This window comes from Calliopsis andreniformis, unplaced genomic scaffold, assembly GCF_051401765.1.
Source record: "Calliopsis andreniformis isolate RMS-2024a unplaced genomic scaffold, iyCalAndr_principal scaffold0015, whole genome shotgun sequence".
In the NCBI taxonomy this organism is placed as follows: Eukaryota; Metazoa; Arthropoda; class Insecta; order Hymenoptera; family Andrenidae; genus Calliopsis; species Calliopsis andreniformis.
The window spans coordinates 1,468,012-1,491,449 of NW_027480428.1; positions in this window are offsets into that span (position 1 = coordinate 1,468,012).

The window sequence follows — 23,438 nt, forward strand, 5'->3', positions numbered from 1 at the left end:
AAGTCAACGCCAGAAGCATAAAATACAAAATAAATAGAACCGTTTTTCCATCGTATAAAACGAATAATTGCTACCAGTGTGAAAGTTATGGTCATTGCTACGTTCCGCGCAACCTAGGCTTCACCCAAGGGCGTTGTTCCACCAGATGGAATAGTTAGGGCCTAAGAAGTCAACGCCAGAAGCATAGAACACTATATAAATACAACAGTTTTTCCATCATATAAAACGAATAATTGCAACCAGGATTAAAGTTATGGCCATTTCTACTTTCCGGGCCACATAGGCTTCGCCCTAGGGCGTTGCTCCAACAGATTGAGTAGTTAGGGCCTTAGAGGTCAATGCCCGAAGCATAAAATACAATATAAATACAACAGTTTTTCCATCGTGTAAAACGAATAATTGCAACCAGTATGAAAGTTAACGTCATTTCTACTTTCCGGGCAACCTAGGCTTCACCCTAGGGCGTTGCACAAACAGATTGAATAGTTAGGGCCTTAGAAGTCAACGCCCGAAGCATAAAATACAAAATAAACAGAACAGTTTTACCATCGTATAAAACGAATAATTGCTACCGGTGTGAAAGTTATGGTCATTTCTCCGTTCCGGGCAACCTAGGCTTCACTCTAGGGCGTTGCTCCACCAGATCGAATAGTTAGGGTCCTAGAAGTCAACTTCAGAAGCATAAAATACAAAATAAATAAAACAGTTTTTCCATCGTATAAAACGAATAATTGCTACCAGTGTGAAAGTAATGGTCGTTTCTACGTTCCGCGCAACCTAGGCTTCACCCGACGGCGTTGTTCCACCAGATGGAATAGTTAGGGCCTAAGAGGTCAACGCCAGAAGCATAAAATACGATATAAATACAACAGCTTTTCCATCGTATAAAACGAATAATTGCAACCAGTGTGGAAGTTATGGTCATTTCTACGTTCCGGGCAACCTAGGCTTCACCCTAGGGCGTTGTTCCACCAGATGGAATAGTTAGGGCCTTAGAAGTCAACGCCCGAAGCATAAAATACAAAATCAATGGAACAGCTTTTCCATCGTATAAAACGAATAATTGCAACCAGTGTGAAAGTTATGGTCATTTCTACGTTCCGCGCAACCTAGGCTTCACCCTAGGGCGTTGTTCCACCAGATCGAATAGTTAGGGCCTTAGAAGTCAACGCCCGAAGCATAAAATACAAAATAAATAGAACCGTTTTTCCATCGTATAAAACGAATAATTGCTACCAGTGTGAAAGTTATGGTCATTGCTACGTTCCGCGCAAGCTAGGCTTCACCCAAGGGCGTTGTTCCACCAGATTGAGTAGTTACGGCCTTAGAGGTCAATGCCCGAAGCATAAAATACAATATAAATACAACAGTTTTTCAATCGTGTAAAACGAATAATTGCAACCTGTATGAAAGTTAACGTCATTTCTACTTTCCGGGCAACATAGGCTTCACCCTAGGGCGTTGCACCAACAGATTGAATAATTAGGGCCTTAGAAGTCAACGCCCGAAGCATAAAATACAAAATAAACAGAACCGTTTTTCCATCGTATAAAACGAATAACTGCTACCGGTGTGAAAGTTATGGTCATTTCTCCGTTCCGGGCAACCTAGGCTTCACACTAGGGCGTTGCTCCACCAGATCGAATAGTTAGGGTCCTAGAAGTCAACTTCAGAAGCATAAAATACAAAATAAATAAAACAGTTTTTCCATCGTATAAAACGAATAATTGCTACCAGTGTGAAAGTAATGGTCGTTTCTACGTTCCGCGCAACCTAGGCTTCACCCGACGGCGTTGTTCCACCAGATGGAATAGTTAGGGCCTAAGAGGTCAACGCCAGAAGCATAAAATACGATACAAATACAACAGCTTTTCCATCGTATAAAACGAATAATTGCAACCAGTGTGGAAGTTATTGTCATTTCTACGTTCCGGGCAACCTAGGCGTCACTCTAGGGCGTTGCTCCACCACATCTAATAGCTACGGCCTTAGCAGTCAACCCCAGATGAATAAAATACAATAAAGGTGCAACAGCTTTTCCATCGTATAAATCGAATAATTGTGAAAGTTATGGTCATTTCTACTTTCCGGGCACCCTAGGCTTCACCCTAGGACGTTGTTCCACCAGATCGAACAGTTAGGGCCTTAGAAGTCAACGCCAGAAGCATAAAATACAAAATAAATAGATCAGTTTTACCATCGTATAAAACGAATAATTGCTACCAGTGTGAAAGTTGTGGTCATTTCTACGTTCCGCGCAACCTAGGCTTCACCCGACGGCGTTGTTCTACCACATGGAATAGCTAGGGCCTAAGAGGTCAACGCCAGAAGCATAAAACACGATATAAATGCAACAGCTTTTCCATCGTATAAAACGAATAATTGCAACCAGTTTGGAAGTTATGGTCATTTCTACGTTTCGGGCAACCTAGGCTTCACTCTAGGGCGTTGCTCGACCAGATCGAATAGCTAGGGCCTTAGAAGTCAACGCCTGAAGTATAAAATACAATAAAAATACAACAGTCTTTCCATCCTATAACAGGAATAATTGCAACCCGTGTGAAAGTGATGGTCATTTCTACGTTCCAGGCAACCTAGGCTTCACCTTATGGCGTTGTTCCACCAGATGGAATAGTTAGGGCATAAGAAGTCAACGCCAGAAGCATAAAATACAAAGTAAATAAAACAGCTTTTCCATCGTATAAAACGAATAATTGCTACCAGTGTGAAAGTTATGGTCATTTCTACGTTCCTCGCAACCTAGGCTTCACCCTAGGGCGTTGTTCCAACAGATGGAATAGTTAGGGACTAAGAAGTCAACGCCAGAAGCTTAAATTGCGATATAAATACAACAGCTTTTCCATCGTATAAAACGAATAATTGCAACCAGTGTGAAAGTAATAGTCATTTCTACGTTCCGGGCAACGTAGGTTTCACTCTAGGGCGTTGATCCTCCAGAGGGAATAGTTGGGGCATAAGAAGTCAACGCCAGAAGCATAAAATACAAAATAAATAAAGCAGTTTTTCCATCGTATAAAACGAATAATTGCTACCAGTGTGAAAGTTATGGTGATTTCTACGTTCCGCGCAACCTAGGCTTTACCCTAGGGCGTTGTTCCACCAGATCGAATAGTTAGGGCCTTAGAAGTCAACGCCCGAAGCATAAAATACAAAATAAATGGAACAGCTTTTCCATCGTATAAAACGAATAATTGCAACCAGTGTGAAAGTAATAGTCATTTCTACGTTCCGGGCAACGTAGGTTTCACTCTAGGGCGTTGATCCGCCAGAGGGAATAGTTAGGGCATAAGAAGTCAACGCCAGAAGCATAAAATACAAAGTAAATAAAACAGCTTTTCCATCGTATAAAACGAATAATTGCTACCAGTGTGAAAGTTATGGTCATTTCTATGTTCCGCGCAACCTAGGCTTCACCCTAGGGCGTTGTTCCAACAGATGGAATAGTTAGGGACTAAGAAGTCAACGCCAGAAGCATAAAATACAAAATAAATAGAACCGTTTTTCCATCGTATAAAACGAATAATTGCTACCAGTGTGAAAGTTATGGTCATTGCTACGTTCCGCGCAACCTAGGCTTCACCCAAGGGCGTGGTTCCACCAGATGGAATAGCTAGGGCCTAAGAAGTCAACGCCAGAAGCATAGAACACTATATAAATACAACAGTTTTTCCATCATATAAAACGAATAATTGCAACCAGGATTAAAGTTAAGGCCATTTCTACTTTCCGGGCCACATAGGCTTCGCCCTAGGACGTTGTTCCACCAGATCGAACAGTTAGGGCCTAAGAAGCCAACGCCAGAAGCATAAAATACAAAATAAATAGATCAGTTTTTCCATCGTATAAAACGAATAATTGCAACCAGTGGGAAGGTAATGGTCTTTTCTACGTTTCGGGCAACCTAGGCTTCACTCTAGGGCGGTGCTCCACCAGATCAAATAGTTAGGGCCTTAGAAGTCAACGCCGGAAGCATAAAATCCCAAATAAATAAAACAGTTTTACCATCGTATAAAACGAATAATTGCTACCAGTGTGAAAGTTATGGTCATTTCTACGTTCCGCGCAACCTAGGCTTCACCCGACGGCGTTGTTCCACCACATGGAATAGCTAGGGCCTAAGAGGTCAACGCCAGAAGCATAAAACACGATATAAATACAACAGCTTTTCCATCGTATAAAACGAATAATTGCAACCAGTGTGGAAGTTATGGTCATTTCTACGTTTCGGGCAACCTAGGCTTCACTCTAGGGCGTTGCTCGACCAGATCGAATAGCTAGGGCCTTAGAAGTCAACGCCTGAAGTATAAAATACAATAAAAATACAACAGTCTTTCCATCCTATAACAGGAATAATTGCAACCCGTGTGAAAGTGATGGTCATTTCTACGTTCCAGGCAACCTAGGCTTCACCTTATGGCGTTGTTCCACCAGATGGAATAGTTAGGGCCTTAGAAGTCAACGCCCGAAGCATAAAATACAAAATAAATGGAACAGCTCTTCCATCGTATAAAACGAATAATTGCAACCAGTGTGAAAGTAATAGTCATTTCTACGTTCCGGGCAACGTAGGTTTCACTCTAGGGCGTTGATCCTCCAGAGGGAATAGTTAGGGCATAAGTAGTCAACGCCAGAAGCATAAAATACAAAATAAATAAAACAGTTTTTCCATCGTATAAAACGAATAATTGCTACCAGTGTGAAAGTTATGGTCATTTCTACGTTCCGCGCAACCTAGGCTTCACCCTAGGGCGTTGTTCCACCAGATCGAATAGTTAGGCCCTTAGAAGTCAACGCCCGAAGCATAAAATACAAAATAAATGGAACAGCTTTTCCATCGTATAAAACGAATAATTGCAACCAGTGTGAAAGTAATAGTCATTTCTACGTTCCGGGCAACGTAGGTTTCACTCTAGGGCGTTGATCCGCCAGAGGGAATAGTTAGGGCATAAGAAGTCAACGCCAGAAGCATAAAATACAAAGTAAATAAAACAGCTTTTCCATCGTATAAAACGAATAATTGCTACCAGTGTGAAAGTTATGGTCATTTCTACGTTCCGCGCAACCTAGGCTTCACCCTAGGGCGTTGTTCCAACAGATGGAATAGTTAGGGACTAAGAAGTCAACGCCAGAAGCATAAAATACAAAATAAATAGAACCGTTTTTCCATCGTATAAAACGAATAATTGCTACCAGTGTGAAAGTTATGGTCATTGCTACGTTCCGCGCAACCTAGGCTTCACCCAAGGGCGTTGTTCCACCAGATGGAATAGTTAGGGCCTAAGAAGTCAACGCCAGAAGCATAGAACACTATATAAATACAACAGTTTTTCCATCATATAAAACGAATAATTGCAACCAGGATTAAAGTTATGGCCATTTCTACTTTCCGGGCCACATAGGCTTCGCCCTAGGGCGTTGCTCCAACAGATTGAGTAGTTAGGGCCTTAGAGGTCAATGCCCGAAGCATAAAATACAATATAAATACAACAGTTTTTCCATCGTGTAAAACGAATAATTGCAACCAGTATGAAAGTTAACGTCATTTCTACTTTCCGGGCAACCTAGGCTTCACCCTAGGGCGTTGCACAAACAGATTGAATAGTTAGGGCCTTAGAAGTCAACGCCCGAAGCATAAAATACAAAATAAACAGAACAGTTTTACCATCGTATAAAACGAATAATTGCTACCGGTGTGAAAGTTATGGTCATTTCTCCGTTCCGGGCAACCTAGGCTTCACTCTAGGGCGTTGCTCTCTCAGATCGAATAGTTAGGGTCCTAGAAGTCAACGTCAGAAGCATAAAATACAAAATAAATAAAACAGTTTTTCCATCGTATAAAACGAATAATTGCTACCAGTGTGAAAGTTATGGTCATTTCTTCGTTCCGCGCAACCTAGGCTTCACCCAAGGGCGTTGTTCCACCAGATGGAATAGTTAGGGCCTACGAAGTCATCGCGAGAAGCATAAAATACGATATAAATACAACAGCTTTTCCATCGTATAAGGCGAATAATTGCAACCAGTGTGAATGTAATGGTCATTTCTACGTTCCGGGCAACGTAGGTTTCACTCTAGGGCGTTGATCCGCCAGAGGGAATAGTTAGGGCATAAGAAGTCAACGCCAGAAGCATAAAATACAAAGTAAATAAAACAGCTTTTCCATCGTATAAAACGAATAATTGCTACCAGTGTGAAAGTTATGGTCATTTCTACGTTCCGCGCAACCTAGGCTTCACCCTAGGGCGTTATTCCACCAGATCGAACAGTTAGGGCCTAAGAAGTCAACGCCAGAAGCATAAAATACAAAATAAATAGATCAGTTTTTCCATCGTATAAAGCGAATAATTGCAACCAGTGTGAAGGTAATGGTCTTTTCTACGTTCCGGGCAACCTAGGCTTCACTCTATGGCGGTGCTCCACCAGATCAAATAGTTAGGGCCTTAGAAGTCAACGCCGGAAGCATAAAATCCCAAATAAATAAAACAGTTTTACCATCGTATAAAACGAATAATTGCTACCAGTGTGAATGTTATGGTCATTTCTACGTTCCGCGCAACCCAGGCTTCACCCGACGGCGTTGTTCCACCAGATGGAATAGTTAGGGCCTAAGAGGTCAACGCCAGAAGCATAAAATACGATATAAATACAACAGCTTTTCGATCGTATAAAGCGAATAATTGCAACCAGTGTGGAAGTTATGGTCATTTCTACGTTCCGGGCAACCTAGGCTTCACTCTAGGTCGTTGCTCGACCAGATGGAATAGCTAGGGCCTTAGAAGTCAACGCCTGAAGTATAAAATACAATAAAAATACAACAGTCTTTCCATCCTATAACAGGAATAATTGCAACCCGTGTGAAAGTGATGGTCATTTCTACGTTCCAGGCAACCTAGGCTTCACCCTAGGGCGTTGTTCCACCAGATGGAATAGTTAGGGCCTTAGAAGTCTCCGCCCGAAGCATAAAATACAAAATAAATGGAACAGCTTTTCCATCGTATAAAACGAATAATTGCAACCAGTGTGAAAGTAATAGTCATTTCTACGTTCCGGGCAACGTAGGTTTCACTCTAGGGCGTTGATCCGCCAGAGGGAATAGTTAGGGCATAAGAAGTCAACGCCAGAAGCATAAAATACAAAATAAATAAAACAGTTTTTCCATTTGTATAAAACGAATAATTGTTACCAGTGTGAAACTTATGGTCATTTCTACGTTCCGCGCAACCTAGGCTTGACCCTAGGGCGTTGGTCCACCAGATCTAATAGTTAGGGCCTTAGGAGTCAACGTCAGAAGCATAAAATACAGAATAAATAAAACAGTTTTTCCATCGTATAAAACGAATAATTGCTACCAGTGTGAAAGTTATGGTCATTTCTTCGTTCCGCGCAACCTAGGCTTCACCCAAGGGCGTTGTTCCACCAGATGGAATAGCTAGGGCCTACGAAGTCATCGCGAGAAGCATAAAATACGATATAAATACAACAGCTTTTCCATCGTATAAGACGAATAATTGCAACAAGTGTGAATGTAATGGTCATTTCTACGTTCCGGGCAACCTAGGCTTCTCTGTCGGGCGTTGCTCCACCAAATCGAATAGCTAGGACCTTAGAAGTCAACGCCAGAAGCATAAAATACAATAAAGATGCAAAAGTCTTTCCATCGTATAACAGGAATAACTGGTAACAGTGTGAAATTAATGGCCATTTCCATGTTCCGGGAAACCAAGTCTTCACTCTAGGGCGTTGTTCCACTAGATCGAATAGTTAGGGCCTAAGAAGTCGACTCCAGAGAATAAAATACAATATAAGTACAAAAGCTTTTCCATCGTATAAAATGAATAATTGCAAACATTGTGAAAGTAATGGTCATTTCTACGTCCCGGGCAACCTAGGCGTCACTCTAGGGCGTTGCTCCACCACATCTAATAGCTACGGCCTTAACAGTCAACCCCAGATGAATAAAATACAATAAAGGTGCAACAGCTTTTCCATCGTATAAATCGAATAATTGCAACCAGTGTGAAAGTTATGGTCATTTCTACTTTCCGGACACCCTAGGCTTCACCCTAGGACGTTGTTCCACCAGATCGAACAGTTAGGGCCTAAGAAGTCAACGCCAGAAGCATAAAATACAAAATAAATAGATCAGTTTTTCCATCGTATAAAGCGAATAATTGCAACCAGTGTGAAGGTAATGGTCTTTTCTACGTTCCGGGCAACCTAGGCTTCACTCTAGGGCGGTGCTCCACCAGATCAAATAGTTAGGGCCTTAGAAGTCAACGCCGGAAGCATAAAATCCCAAATAAATAAAACAGTTTTACCATCGTATAAAACGAATAATTGCTACCAGTGTGAAAGTTATGGTCATTTCTACGTTCCGCGCAACCTAGGCTTCACCCGACGGCGTTGTTCCACCAGATGGAATAGTTAGGGCCTAAGAGGTCAACGCCAGAAGCATAAAATACGATATAAATACAACAGCTTCTCCATCGTATAAAACGAATAATTGCAACCAGTGTGGAAGTTATGGTCATTTCTACGTTCCGGGCAACCTAGGCTTCACCCTAGGGCGTTGTTCCACCAGATGGAATAGTTAGGGCCTTAGAAGTCAACGCCCGAAGCATAAAATACAAAATCAATGGAACAGCTTTTCCATCGTATAAAACGAATAATTGCAACCAGTGTGAAAGTAATAGTCATTTCTACGTTCCGGGCAACGTAGGTTTCACTCTAGGGCGTTGATCCGCCAGAGGGAATAGTTAGGGCATAAGAATTCAACGCCAGAAGCATAAAATACAAAATAAATAAAACAGTTTTTCCATCGTATAAAACGAATAATTGTTACCAGTGTGAAACTTATGGTCATTTCTACGTTCCGCGCAACCTAGGCTTGACCCTAGGGCGTTGTTCCACCAGATCGAATAGTTAGGGCCTTAGGAGTCAACGCCCGAAGCATAAAATACAAAATAAATGGAACAGCTTTTCCATCGTATAAAACGAATAATTGCAACCAGTGTGAAAGTAATAGTCATTTCTACGTTCCGGGCAACGTAGGTTTCACTCTAGGGCGTTGATCCGCCAGAGGGAATAGTTAGGGCATAAGAAGTCAACGCCAGAAGCATAAAATACAAAGTAAATAAAACAGCTTTTCCATCGTATAAAACGAATAATTGCTACCAGTGTGAAAGTTATGGTCATTTCTACGTTCCGCGCAACCTAGGCTTCACCCTAGGGCGTTGTTCCAACAGATGGAATAGTTAGGGACTAAGAAGTCAACGCCAGAAGCATAAAATACAAAATAAATAGAACCGTTTTTCCATCGTATAAAACGAATAATTGCTACCAGTGTGAAAGTTATGGTCATTGCTACGTTCCGCGCAACCTAGGCTTCACCCAAGGGCGTTGTTCCACCAGATGGAATAGTTAGGGCCTAAGAAGTCAACGCCAGAAGCATAGAACACTATATAAATACAACAGTTTTTCCATCATATAAAACGAATAATTGCAACCAGGATTAAAGTTATGGCCATTTCTACTTTCCGGGCCACATAGGCTTCGCCCTAGGGCGTTGCTCCAACAGATTGAGTAGTTAGGGCCTTAGAGGTCAATGCCCGAAGCATAAAATACAATATAAATACAACAGTTTTTCCATCGTGTAAAACGAATAATTGCAACCAGTATGAAAGTTAACGTCATTTCTACTTTCCGGGCAACCTAGGCTTCACCCTAGGGCGTTGCACAAACAGATTGAATAGTTAGGGCCTTAGAAGTCAACGCCCGAAGCATAAAATACAAAATAAACAGAACAGTTTTACCATCGTATAAAACGAATAATTGCTACCGGTGTGAAAGTTATGGTCATTTCTCCGTTCCGGGCAACCTAGGCTTCACTCTAGGGCGTTGCTCTCTCAGATCGAATAGTTAGGGTCCTAGAAGTCAACGTCAGAAGCATAAAATACAAAATAAATAAAACAGTTTTTCCATCGTATAAAACGAATAATTGCTACCAGTGTGAAAGTTATGGTCATTTCTTCGTTCCGCGCAACCTAGGCTTCACCCAAGGGCGTTGTTCCACCAGATGGAATAGTTAGGGCCTACGAAGTCATCGCGAGAAGCATAAAATACGATATAAATACAACAGCTTTTCCATCGTATAAGGCGAATAATTGCAACCAGTGTGAATGTAATGGTCATTTCTACGTTCCGGGCAACGTAGGTTTCACTCTAGGGCGTTGATCCGCCAGAGGGAATAGTTAGGGCATAAGAAGTCAACGCCAGAAGCATAAAATACAAAGTAAATAAAACAGCTTTTCCATCGTATAAAACGAATAATTGCTACCAGTGTGAAAGTTATGGTCATTTCTACGTTCCGCGCAACCTAGGCTTCACCCTAGGGCGTTGTTCCATCAGATCGAACAGTTAGGGCCTAAGAAGTCAACGCCAGAAGCATAAAATACAAAATAAATAGATCAGTTTTTCCATCGTATAAAGCGAATAATTGCAACCAGTGTGAAGGTAATGGTCTTTTCTACGTTCCGGGCAACCTAGGCTTCACTCTATGGCGGTGCTCCACCAGATCAAATAGTTAGGGCCTTAGAAGTCAACGCCGGAAGCATAAAATCCCAAATAAATAAAACAGTTTTACCATCGTATAAAACGAATAATTGCTACCAGTGTGAATGTTATGGTCATTTCTACGTTCCGCGCAACCCAGGCTTCACCCGACGGCGTTGTTCCACCAGATGGAATAGTTAGGGCCTAAGAGGTCAACGCCAGAAGCATAAAATACGATATAAATACAACAGCTTTTCGATCGTATAAAGCGAATAATTGCAACCAGTGTGGAAGTTATGGTCATTTCTACGTTCCGGGCAACCTAGGCTTCACTCTAGGTCGTTGCTCGACCAGATGGAATAGCTAGGCCCTTAGAAGTCAACGCCTGAAGTATAAAATACAATAAAAATACAACAGTCTTTCCATCCTATAACAGGAATAATTGCAACCCGTGTGAAAGTGATGGTCATTTCTACGTTCCAGGCAACCTAGGCTTCACCCTAGGGCGTTGTTCCACCAGATGGAATAGTTAGGGCCTTAGAAGTCTCCGCCCGAAGCATAAAATACAAAATAAATGGAACAGCTTTTCCATCGTATAAAACGAATAATTGCAACCAGTGTGAAAGTAATAGTCATTTCTACGTTCCGGGCAACGTAGGTTTCACTCTAGGGCGTTGATCCGCCAGAGGGAATAGTTAGGGCATAAGAAGTCAACGCCAGAAGCATAAAATACAAAATAAATAAAACAGTTTTTCCATTTGTATAAAACGAATAATTGTTACCAGTGTGAAACTTATGGTCATTTCTACGTTCCGCGCAACCTAGGCTTGACCCTAGGGCGTTGGTCCACCAGATCGAATAGTTAGGGCCTTAGGAGTCAACGTCAGAAGCATAAAATACAGAATAAATAAAACAGTTTTTCCATCGTATAAAACGAATAATTGCTACCAGTGTGAAAGTTATGGTCATTTCTTCGTTCCGCGCAACCTAGGCTTCACCCAAGGGCGTTGTTCCACCAGATGGAACAGCTAGGGCCTACGAAGTCATCGCGAGAAGCATAAAATACGATATAAATACAACAGCTTTTCCATCGTATAAGACGAATAATTGCAACCAGTGTGAATGTAATGGTCATTTCTACGTTCCGGGCAACCTAGGCTTCTCTGTCGGGCGTTGCTCCACCAAATCGAATAGCTAGGACCTTAGAAGTCAACGCCAGAAGCATAAAATACAATAAAGATGCAAAAGTCTTTCCATCGTATAACAGGAATAACTGGAAACAGTGTGAAATTAATGGCCATTTCCATGTTCCGGGAAACCAAGTCTTCACTCTAGGGCGTTGTTCCACTAGATCGAATAGTTAGGGCCTAAGAAGTCGACTCCAGAGAATAAAATACAATATAAGTACAAAAGCTTTTCCATCGTATAAAATGAATAATTGCAAACATTGTGAAAGTAATGGTCATTTCTACGTCCCGGGCAACCTAGGCGTCACTCTAGGGCGTTGCTCCACCACATCTAATAGCTACGGCCTTAGCAGTCAACCCCAGATGAATAAAATACAATAAAGGTGCAACAGCTTTTCCATCGTATAAATCGAATAATTGCAACCAGTGTGAAAGTTATGGTCATTTCTACTTTCCGGACACCCTAGGCTTCACCCTAGGACGTTGTTCCACCAGATCGAACAGTTAGGGCCTAAGAAGTCAACGCCAGAAGCATAAAATACAAAATAAATAGATCAGTTTTTCCATCGTATAAAGCGAATAATTGCAACCAGTGTGAAGGTAATGGTCTTTTCTACGTTCCGGGCAACCTAGGCTTCACTCTAGGGCGGTGCTCCACCAGATCAAATAGTTAGGGCCTTAGAAGTCAACGCCGGAAGCATAAAATCCCAAATAAATAAAACAGTTTTACCATCGTATAAAACGAATAATTGCTACCAGTGTGAAAGTTATGGTCATTTCTACGTTCCGCGCAACCTAGGCTTCACCCGACGGCGTTGTTCCACCAGATGGAATAGTTAGGGCCTAAGAGGTCAACGCCAGAAGCATAAAATACGATATAAATACAACAGCTTCTCCATCGTATAAAACGAATAATTGCAACCAGTGTGGAACTTATGGTCATTTCTACGTTCCGGGCAACCTAGGCTTCACCCTAGGGCGTTGTTCCACCAGATGGAATAGTTAGGGCCTTAGAAGTCAACGCCCGAAGCATAAAATACAAAATCAATGGAACAGCTTTTCCATCGTATAAAACGAATAATTGCAACCAGTGTGAAAGTAATAGTCATTTCTACGTTCCGGGCAACGTAGGTTTCACTCTAGGGCGTTGATCCGCCAGAGGGAATAGTTAGGGCATAAGAATTCAACGCCAGAAGCATAAAATACAAAATAAATAAAACAGTTTTTCCATCGTATAAAACGAATAATTGCAACCAGTGTGGAAGTTATGGTCATTTCTACGTTCCGGGCAACCTAGGCTTCACTCTAGGGCGTTGCTCGACCAGATCGAATAGCTAGGGCCTTAGAAGTCAACGCCTGAAGTATAAAATACAATAAAAATACAACAGTCTTTCCATCCTATAACAGGAATAATTGCAACCCGTGTGAAAGTGATGGTCATTTCTACGTTCCAGGCAACCTAGGCTTCACCCTAGGGCGTTGTTCCACCAGATCGAATAGATAGGCCCTTAGAAGTGAACGCCCGAAGCATAAAATACAAAATAAATGGAACAGCTTTTCCATCGTATAAAACGGCTAATTGCAACCAGTGTGAAAGTAATAGTCATTTCTACGTTCCGGGCAACGTAGGTTTCACTCTAGGGCGTTGATCCGCCAGAGGGAATAGTTAGGGCATAAGAAGTCAACGCCAGAAGCATAAAATACAAAGTAAATAAAACAGCTTTTCCATCGTATAAAACGAATAATTGCTACCAGTGTGAAAGTTATGGTCATTTCTACGTTCCTCGCAACCTAGGCTTCACCCTAGGGCGTTGTTCCAACAGATGGAATAGTTAGGGACTAAGAAGTCAACGCCAGAAGCTTAAATTGCGATATAAATACAACAGCTTTTCCATCGTATAAAACGAATAATTGCAACCAGTGTGAAAGTAATAGTCATTTCTACGTCCCGGGCAACCTAGGCGTCACTCTAGGGCGTTGCTCGACCAGATCGAATAGCTAGGGCCTTAGAAGTCAACGCCCGAAGCATAAAATACAAAATAAATAGAACCGTTTTTCCATCGTATAAAACGAATAATTGCTACCAGTGTGAAAGTTATGGTCATTGCTACGTTCCGCGCAACATAGGCTTCACCCAAGGGCGTTGTTCCACCAGATTGAGTAGTTACGGCCTTAGAGGTCAATGCCCGAAGCATAAAATACAATATAAATACAACAGTTTTTCAATCGTGTAAAACGAATAATTGCAACCTGTATGAAAGTTAACGTCATTTCTACTTTCCGGGCAACCTAGGCTTCACCCTAGGGCGTTGCACCAAGAGATTGAATAGTTAGGGCCTTAGAAGTCAACGCCCGAATCATAAAATACAAAATAAACAGAACAGTTTTACCATCGTATAAAACGAATAACTGCTACCGGTGTGAAAGTTATGGTCATTTCTCCGTTCCGGGCAACCTAGGCTTCACACTAGGGCGTTGCTCCACCAGATCGAATAGTTAGGGCCCCAGAAGTCAACTTCAGAAGCATAAAATACAAAATAAATAAAACAGTTTTTCCATCGTATAAAACGAATAATTGCTACCAGTGTGAAAGTTATGGTCATTGCTGCGTTCCGCGCAACCTAGGCTTCACCCAAGGGCGTTGTTCCACCAGATGGAATAGTTAGGGCCTAAGAAGTCAACGCCAGAAGCATAGAACACTATATAAATACAACAGTTTTTCCATCATATAAAACGAATAATTGCAACCAGGATTAAAGTTATGGCCATTTCTACTTTCCGGGCCACATAGGCTTCGCCCTAGGGCGTTGCTCCAACAGATTGAGTAGTTAGGGCCTTCGAGGTCAATGCCCGAAGCATAAAATACAATATAAATACAACAGTTTTTCCATCGTGTAAAACGAATAATTGCAACCAGTATGAAAGTTAACGTCATTTCTACTTTCCGGGCAACCTAGGCTTCACCCTAGGGCGTTGCACAAACAGATTGAATAGTTAGGGCCTTAGAAGTCAACGCCCGAAGCATAAAATACAAAATAAACAGAACAGTTTTACCATCGTATAAAACGAATAATTGCTACCGGTGTGAAAGTTATGGTCATTTCTCCGTTCCGGGCAACCTAGGCTTCACTCTAGGGCGTTGCTCTCTCAGATCGAATAGTTAGGGTCCTAGAAGTCAACGTCAGAAGCATAAAATACAAAATAAATAAAACAGTTTTTCCATCGTATAAAACGAATAATTGCTACCAGTGTGAAAGTTATGGTCATTTCTTCGTTCCGCGCAACCTAGGCTTCACCCAAGGGCGTTGTTCCACCAGATGGAATAGTTAGGGCCTACGAAGTCATCGCGAGAAGCATAAAATACGATATAAATACAACAGCTTTTCCATCGTATAAGGCGAATAATTGCAACCAGTGTGAATGTAATGGTCATTTCTACGTTCCGGGCAACGTAGGTTTCACTCTAGGGCGTTGATCCGCCAGAGGGAATAGTTAGGGCATAAGAAGTCAACGCCAGAAGCATAAAATACAAAGTAAATAAAACAGCTTTTCCATCGTATAAAACGAATAATTGCTACCAGTGTGAAAGTTATGGTCATTTCTACGTTCCGCGCAACCTAGGCTTCACCCTAGGGCGTTGTTCCACCAGATCGAACAGTTAGGGCCTAAGAAGTCAACGCCAGAAGCATAAAATACAAAATAAATAGATCAGTTTTTCCATCGTATAAAGCGAATAATTGCAACCAGTGTGAAGGTAATGGTCTTTTCTACGTTCCGGGCAACCTAGGCTTCACTCTATGGCGGTGCTCCACCAGATGAAATAGTTAGGGCCTTAGAAGTCAACGCCGGAAGCATAAAATCCCAAATAAATAAAACAGTTTTACCATCGTATAAAACGAATAATTGCTACCAGTGTGAATGTTATGGTCATTTCTACGTTCCGCGCAACCCAGGCTTCACCCGACGGCGTTGTTCCACCAGATGGAATAGTTAGGGCCTAAGAGGTCAACGCCAGAAGCATAAAATACGATATAAATACAACAGCTTTTCGATCGTATAAAGCGAATAATTGCAACCAGTGTGGAAGTTATGGTCATTTCTACGTTCCGGGCAACCTAGGCTTCACTCTAGGTCGATGCTCGACCAGATGGAATAGCTAGGGCCTTAGAAGTCAACGCCTGAAGTATAAAATACAATAAAAATACAACAGTCTTTCCATCCTATAACAGGAATAATTGCAACCCGTGTGAAAGTGATGGTCATTTCTACGTTCCAGGCAACCTAGGCTTCACCCTAGGGCGTTGTTCCACCAGATGGAATAGTTAGGGCCTTAGAAGTCTTCGCCCGAAGCATAAAATACAAAATAAATGGAACAGCTTTTCCATCGTATAAAACGAATAATTGCAACCAGTGTGAAAGTAATAGTCATTTCTACGTTCCGGGCAACGTAGGTTTCACTCTAGGGCGTTGATCCGCCAGAGGGAATAGTTAGGGCATAAGAAGTCAACGCCAGAAGCATAAAATACAAAATAAATAAAACAGTTTTTCCATTTGTATAAAACGAATAATTGTTACCAGTGTGAAACTTATGGTCATTTCTACGTTCCGCGCAACCTAGGCTTGACCCTAGGGCGTTGGTCCACCAGATCGAATAGTTAGGGCCTTAGGAGTCAACGTCAGAAGCATAAAATACAGAATAAATAAAACAGTTTTTCCTTCGTATAAAACGAATAATTGCTACCAGGGTGAAAGTTATGGTCATTTCTTCGTTCCGCGCAACCTAGGCTTCACCCAAGGGCGTTGTTCCACCAGATGGAATAGCTAGGGCCTACGAAGTCATCGCGAGAAGCATAAAATACGATATAAATACAACAGCTTTTCCATCGTATAAGACGAATAATTGCAACCAGTGTGAATGTAATGGTCATTTCTACGTTCCGGGCAACCTAGGCTTCTCTGTCGGGCGTTGCTCCACCAAATCGAATAGCTAGGACCTTAGAAGTCAACGCCAGAAGCATAAAATACAATAAAGATGCAAAAGTCTTTCCATCGTATAACAGGAATAACTGGAAACAGTGTGAAATTAATGGCCATTTCCATGTTCCGGGAAACCAAGTCTTCACTCTAGGGCGTTGTTCCACTAGATCGAATAGTTAGGGCCTAAGAAGTCGACTCCAGAGAATAAAATACAATATAAGTACAAAAGCTTTTCCATCGTATAAAATGAATAATTGCAAACATTGTGAAAGTAATGGTCATTTCTACGTCCCGGGCAACCTAGGCGTCACTCTAGGGCGTTGCTCCACCACATCTAATAGCTACGGCCTTAGCAGTCAACCCCAGATGAATAAAATACAATAAAGGTGCAACAGCTTTTCCATCGTATAAATCGAATAATTGCAACCAGTGTGAAAGTTATGGTCATTTCTACTTTCCGGACACCCTAGGCTTCACCCTAGGACGTTGTTCCACCAGATCGAACAGTTAGGGCCTAAGAAGTCAACGCCAGAAGCATAAAATACAAAATAAATAGATCAGTTTTTCCATCGTATAAAGCGAATAATTGCAACCAGTGTGAAGGTAATGGTCTTTTCTACGTTCCGGGCAACCTAGGCTTCACTCTAGGGCGGTGCTCCACCAGATCAAATAGTTAGGGCCTTAGAAGTCAACGCCCGAAGCATAAAATACAAAATCAATGGAACAGCTTTTCCATCGTATAAAACGAATAATTGCAACCAGTGTGAAAGTAATAGTCATTTCTACGTTCCGGGCAACGTAGGTTTCACTCTAGGGCGTTGATCCGCCAGAGGGAATAGTTAGGGCATAAGAATTCAACGCCAGAAGCATAAAATACAAAATAAATAAAACAGTTTTTCCATCGTATAAAACGAATAATTGTTACCAGTGTGAAACTTATGGTCATTTCTACGTTCCGCGCAACCTAGGCTTGACCCTAGGGCGTTGTTCCACCAGATCGAATAGTTAGGGCCTTAGGAGTCAACGCCCGAAGCATAAAATACAAAATAAATGGAACAGCTTTTCCATCGTATAAAACGAATAATTGCAACCAGTGTGAAAGTAATAGTGATTTCTACGTTCCGGGCAACGTAGGTTTCACTCTAGGGCGTTGATCCGCCAGAGGGAATAGTTAGGGCATAAGAAGTCAACGCCAGAAGCATAAAATACAAAATAAATAAAACAGCTTTTCCATCGTATAAAACGAATAATTGCAACCAGTGTGGAAGTTATTGTCATTTCTACGTTCCGGGCAACCTAGGCGTCACTCTAGGGCGTTGCTCCACCACATCTAATAGCTACGGCCTTAGCAGTCAACCCCAGATGAATAAAATACAATAAAGGTGCAACAGCTTTTCCATCGTATAAATCGAATAATTGCAACCAGTGTGAAAGTTATGGTCATTTCTACTTTCCCGGCACCCTAGGCTTCACCGTAGGACGTTGTTCCACCAGATCGAACAGTTAGGGCCTAAGAAGTCAACGCCAGAAGCATAAAATACAAAATAAATACATCAGTTTTTCCATCGTATAAAACGAATAATTGCTACCAGTGTGAAAGTTATGGTCATTTCTACGTTCCGCGCAACCTAGGCTTCACCCTAGGGCGTTGTTCCACCAGATTGAACAGTTAGGGCCTAAGAAGTCAACGCCAGAAGCATAGAACACTATATAAATACAACAGTTTTTCCATCATATAAAACGAATAATTGCAACCAGGATTAAAGTTATGGCCATTTCTACTTTCCGGGCCACATAGGCTTCGCCCTAGGGCGTTGCTCCAACAGATTCAGTAGTTAGGGCCTTAGAGGTCAATGCCCGAAGCATAAAATACAATATAAATACAACAGTTTTTCCATCGTGTAAAACGAATAATTGCAACCAGTATGAAAGTTAACGTCATTTCTACTTTCCGGGCAACCTAGGCTTCACCCTAGGGCGTTGCACCAACAGATTGAATAGTTAGGGCCTTAGAAGTCAACGCCCGAAGCATAAAATACAAAATAAACAGAACAGTTTTTCCATCGTATAAAACGAATAATTGCTACCAGTGTGAAAGTTATGGTCATTTCTTCGTTCGGCGCAACCTAGGCTTCACCCAAGGGCGTTGTTCCATCAGATGGAATAGTTAGGGCCTACGAAGTCATCGCGAGAAGCATAAAATACGATATAAATACAACAGCTTTTCCATCGCATAAGGCGAATAATTGCAAGCAGTGTGAATGTAATGGTCATTTCTACGTTCCGGGCAACGTAGGTTTCACTCTAGGGCGTTGATCCGCCAGAGGGAATAGTTAGGGCATAAGAAGTCAACGCCAGAAGCATAAAATACAAAGTAAATAAAACAGCTTTTCCATCGTATAAAACGAATAATTGCTACCAGTGTGAAAGTTATGGTCATTTCTACGTTCCGCGCAACCTAGGCTTCACCCTAGGGCGTTGTTCCACCAGATTGAACAGTTAGGGCCTAAGAAGTCAACGCCAGAAGCATAAAATACAAAATAAATAGATCAGTTTTTCCATCGTATAAAGCGAATAATTGCAACCAGTGTGAAGGTAATGGTCTTTTCTACGTTCCGGGCAACCTAGGCTTCACTCTATGGCGGTGGTCCACCAGATCAAATAGTTAGGGCCTTAGAAGTCAACGCCGGAAGCATAAAATCCCAAATAAATAAAACAGTTTTACCATCGTATAAAACGAATAATTGCTACCAGTGTGAATGTTATGGTCATTTCTACGTTCCGCGCAACCTAGGCTTCACGCGACGGCGTTGTTCCACCAGATGGAATAGTTAGGGCCTAAGAGGTCAACGCCAGAAGCATAAAATACGATATAAATACAACAGCTTTTTCATCGTATAAAGCGAATAATTGCAACCAGTGTGGAAGTTATGGTCATTTCTACGTTCCTGGCAACCTAGGCTTCACTCTAGGGCGTTGCTCGACCAGATCGAATAGCTAGGGCCTTAGAAGTCAACGCCTGAAGTATAAAATACAATAAAAATACAACAGTCTTTCCATCCTATAACAGGAATAATTGCAACCCGTGTGAAAGTGATGGTCATTTCTACGTTCCAGGCAACCTAGGCTTCACCCTAGGGCGTTGTTCCACCAGATGGAATAGTTAGGGCCTTAGAAGTCAACGCCAGAAGAACTAAATACAACATAAGTACAACACTCTTTCCATCGTATAGAATGTATAATTGCAACCAGTGTGATGGCAATGGTCATTTCTACGTTCCGGGCTACCTAGGCTTCACTCTAGGGCGTTGCTACACCAGATCGAATAGGTAGGGCCATAGAAGTCAACGCCCGATACATAAAATACAATATAACTACAACAGCTTTCCATCATATAAAATGAACAATTGCAAACAGAGTGAAAGTGATGGTCATTTCTACGCTCCGGGCAACCTAGGCGTCACCCTAGGGCGTTGCTGCACCACATCTAATAGCTACGGCCTTAGAAGTCGACGCCAGAAGCATAAAATACAATATAAATACAACAGCTTTTCCATTGTATAACAGGAATAATTGCAATGAGTGTGAAAGTAATGGTCATTTCTACCTTCCGGGCAACCCAGGCTTCACTCTAGGGCGTTGCTCCACCAGATCGAATAGTTAGGGCCTTAGAAGTCAACGCCAGAAGCATTAAATACAATGAAGATGAAACAGTTGTTCCATCGTATACCAGGAATAATTGCAACCAGTGTGAAGGTAATGGTATGTTCTACGTTCCGGGCAACCTAGGCTTCACTCTAGGGCGGTGCTCCACCAGATAAAATAGTTAGGGCCTAAGAAGTTAACGCCAGAAGCATAAAATACAATATAAATACAACAGCTTTTCCATCGTATATAATGTATATTTGCAAACAGTGTGAAAGTAATGGTCATTTCTACGTTTCGGGCAACCCAGGCTTCACTCTACGGCGTTGCTCCACGAGATCGAATAATTAAGGACTTAGAATTCAACGCCAGAAGAATAAAATACAATTAAAATGCCACAGTTTTTCCATCGTATAACAGGAATAACTGCAACCAGTGTGAAAGTAATGGTCATTTCACCGTTCCGGGCAACATAGGCTTCACTCTAGGGCGTTGCTCCAGCAGATCGAATAGCCAGAATCTTTGAAGTCAACGCCCGAAACATAAAATACAATATATATACAACAGTTTTTCCATCGTATAAAACGAATTATAGCAACCAGTGTGCAGGTAATGGCCATTTCTACGTTCCGGGCAACCTAGGCTTCACTTTAGGGCGTTGCTCCACCACATCGAATAGCTACGACCTTAGAAGACAACGCCTGAAGCATAAAATGCAATAAAAATCCAACAGTTTTTCCACCGTATAAAACGAATAATTGCAACCGGTGTGAAAGTTATGGTCATTTCGACGTTCCGGGCAACCTAGGCTACACTCTATGCCGGTGCTCCACCAGATCGAATAGTTAGGGCCTAAGAAGTCAACTCTAGAGGCATATGACACAATATAAATACAACAGTTTTTCCATCGTATAAAACGAATATTTGCAACCGGTGTGAAAGTTATGGTCATTTCTACGTTCCGGGCTACATAGGCTTCACTCTAGGGCGTTACTCCACCACATCGAATAGTTTGGGCCTTAGAAGCAAACGCCAGAAGCTTAAAATACAATATAAATACAACAGTTTTCCATCGTATAACAGGAATAACTGCAGCCAGTGTGAAAGTTATGGTCATTTCTACGTTCCGGGCGACATAGGCATGACTCTTGGACGTTGCCCAACCAGATAGAATAGGTTGGGCCTTAGAAGTCAACGCTCGAATCATAAAATCCAAAATATATAGAACAGTTTTTCCATTGTATAAAACGAATAACTGCACCAGAGTGAAAGTTATGGTCATTTCTACGTTCCCGGCAACATAGGCTTCACTCTAGGGCGCTGCTCCACCAGATCGAATGGCTACGGACTTAGAAGTCAACGCCAGGAGCATAAAATACAAAATGAATACAACAGTTTTTCGATCGTATAAAACGAATAATTGCAACCGGTGTGAAAGTTATGGTCATTTCGACGTTCCGGGCAACCTAGGCTACACTCTATGCCGGTGCTCCACCAGATCGAATAGTTAGGGCCTAAGAAGTCAACTCCAGAGGCATATGACACAATATAAATACAACAGTTTTTCCATCGTATAAAACGAATATTTGCAACCGGTGTGAAAGTTATGGTCATTTCTATGTTCCGGGCAAACCTAGGCTTCACTCTAGGGCGTTGCTCCACCAGATCGAATAGTTCGGGTCTAAGAAGTCAACGCCAGAGGCATAAAATACAATAAAAATACAACAGTTTTTCCATCGCGTAACAGGAATAATTGCAACCAGTGTGAAGGATATGGTCATTTCTACGTTCCGGGCAACCTAGGCTTCACTCTAGGGCGTTGCTCCACCAGATCGAATAGGTATGGCCTTAGAAGTCAACGCCCGAAGCATAAAATACTAAATAAAAAGAACAGTTTTTCCATTGTATGAAACGAATAATTGCAACCAGTGTGAAAGTTATGGTCATTTCTACGTTCTGGGCAACCTAGGCTTCACTCTAGGGCGTTGTTCCACCAGATCGAACAGTTAGGGTCTAAGAAGTCAACGCCAGAAGCATAAGGTACAATAAAAATCTAACAGTTTGTCCACCGTATAACAGGAATAATTGCAACCAGTGTGAAAGTAATGGTCATTTCTACGTTCCTGGCAACCTAGATTTCGCTCTAGGGCGTTGCTACACCACATCGAATAGTTAGGGCCTTAGAAATCAATGCACGAAGCATAAAATACAAAATAAATACAACAGTTTTTCCATTGTATAAAACGGATAATTGAAACTGGTTTGAAAGATAGGGTCATTTCTACGTTCCGGGCTACCTAGGCTTCACTCTAGGGCGTTGCTCCACCAGATCGAATAGTTAGGGCCTTAGAAGTCAACGCCCGAAGCATAAAATAAAATAAAAATGTAACAGTTTTTCCATCGTATATCACGAATAATAGCAACCAGTGTGAAAGTGATAGTCATTTCTACGTTCCGGGCAACCTAGGCTTCACCCTAGGGCGTTGTTCCACCAGATCGAATAGTTAGGGCCTAAGAAGTGAACGCCAGAAGCATAAAATGCAATAAAAATACAACAGTTCTTCCATCGTATAACTGGATTAATTGCAACCAGTTTGAAAGTGATGGCCAATTCTACGTTCCGGGCAACCTAGGATTCACCCTAGGGCGTTGCTCCACCAGATCAAACAGTTAGGGCCTTAGAAGCCAACGCCCGAAGCATTAAATACAAAATAAATAGAACAGTTTTTCCATTGTATAAAACGATTAATTGCTACCAGTGTAAAAGTTATGGTCATTTCTCCTTTCCGGGCAACCTAGGCTTCACTGTAGGGCGTTGTTCCACTAGATCGAATAGCTAGGGCCTTAGAAGTCAACGCCAGAAGCATAAAATACAATATAAATACAACAGTTTTTCCGTCGTCTAAAACGAATAATTGCAAGCAGTATGAAACTTATGGTCATTTCTACTTTCCGGGCAACCTAGGCTTCACCCTAGGGCGTTGCTCCAACAGATTGAATAGTTAGGGCCTTAGAAGTCAATGCCCGAAGCATATAATGCAATAGAAATACAACAGT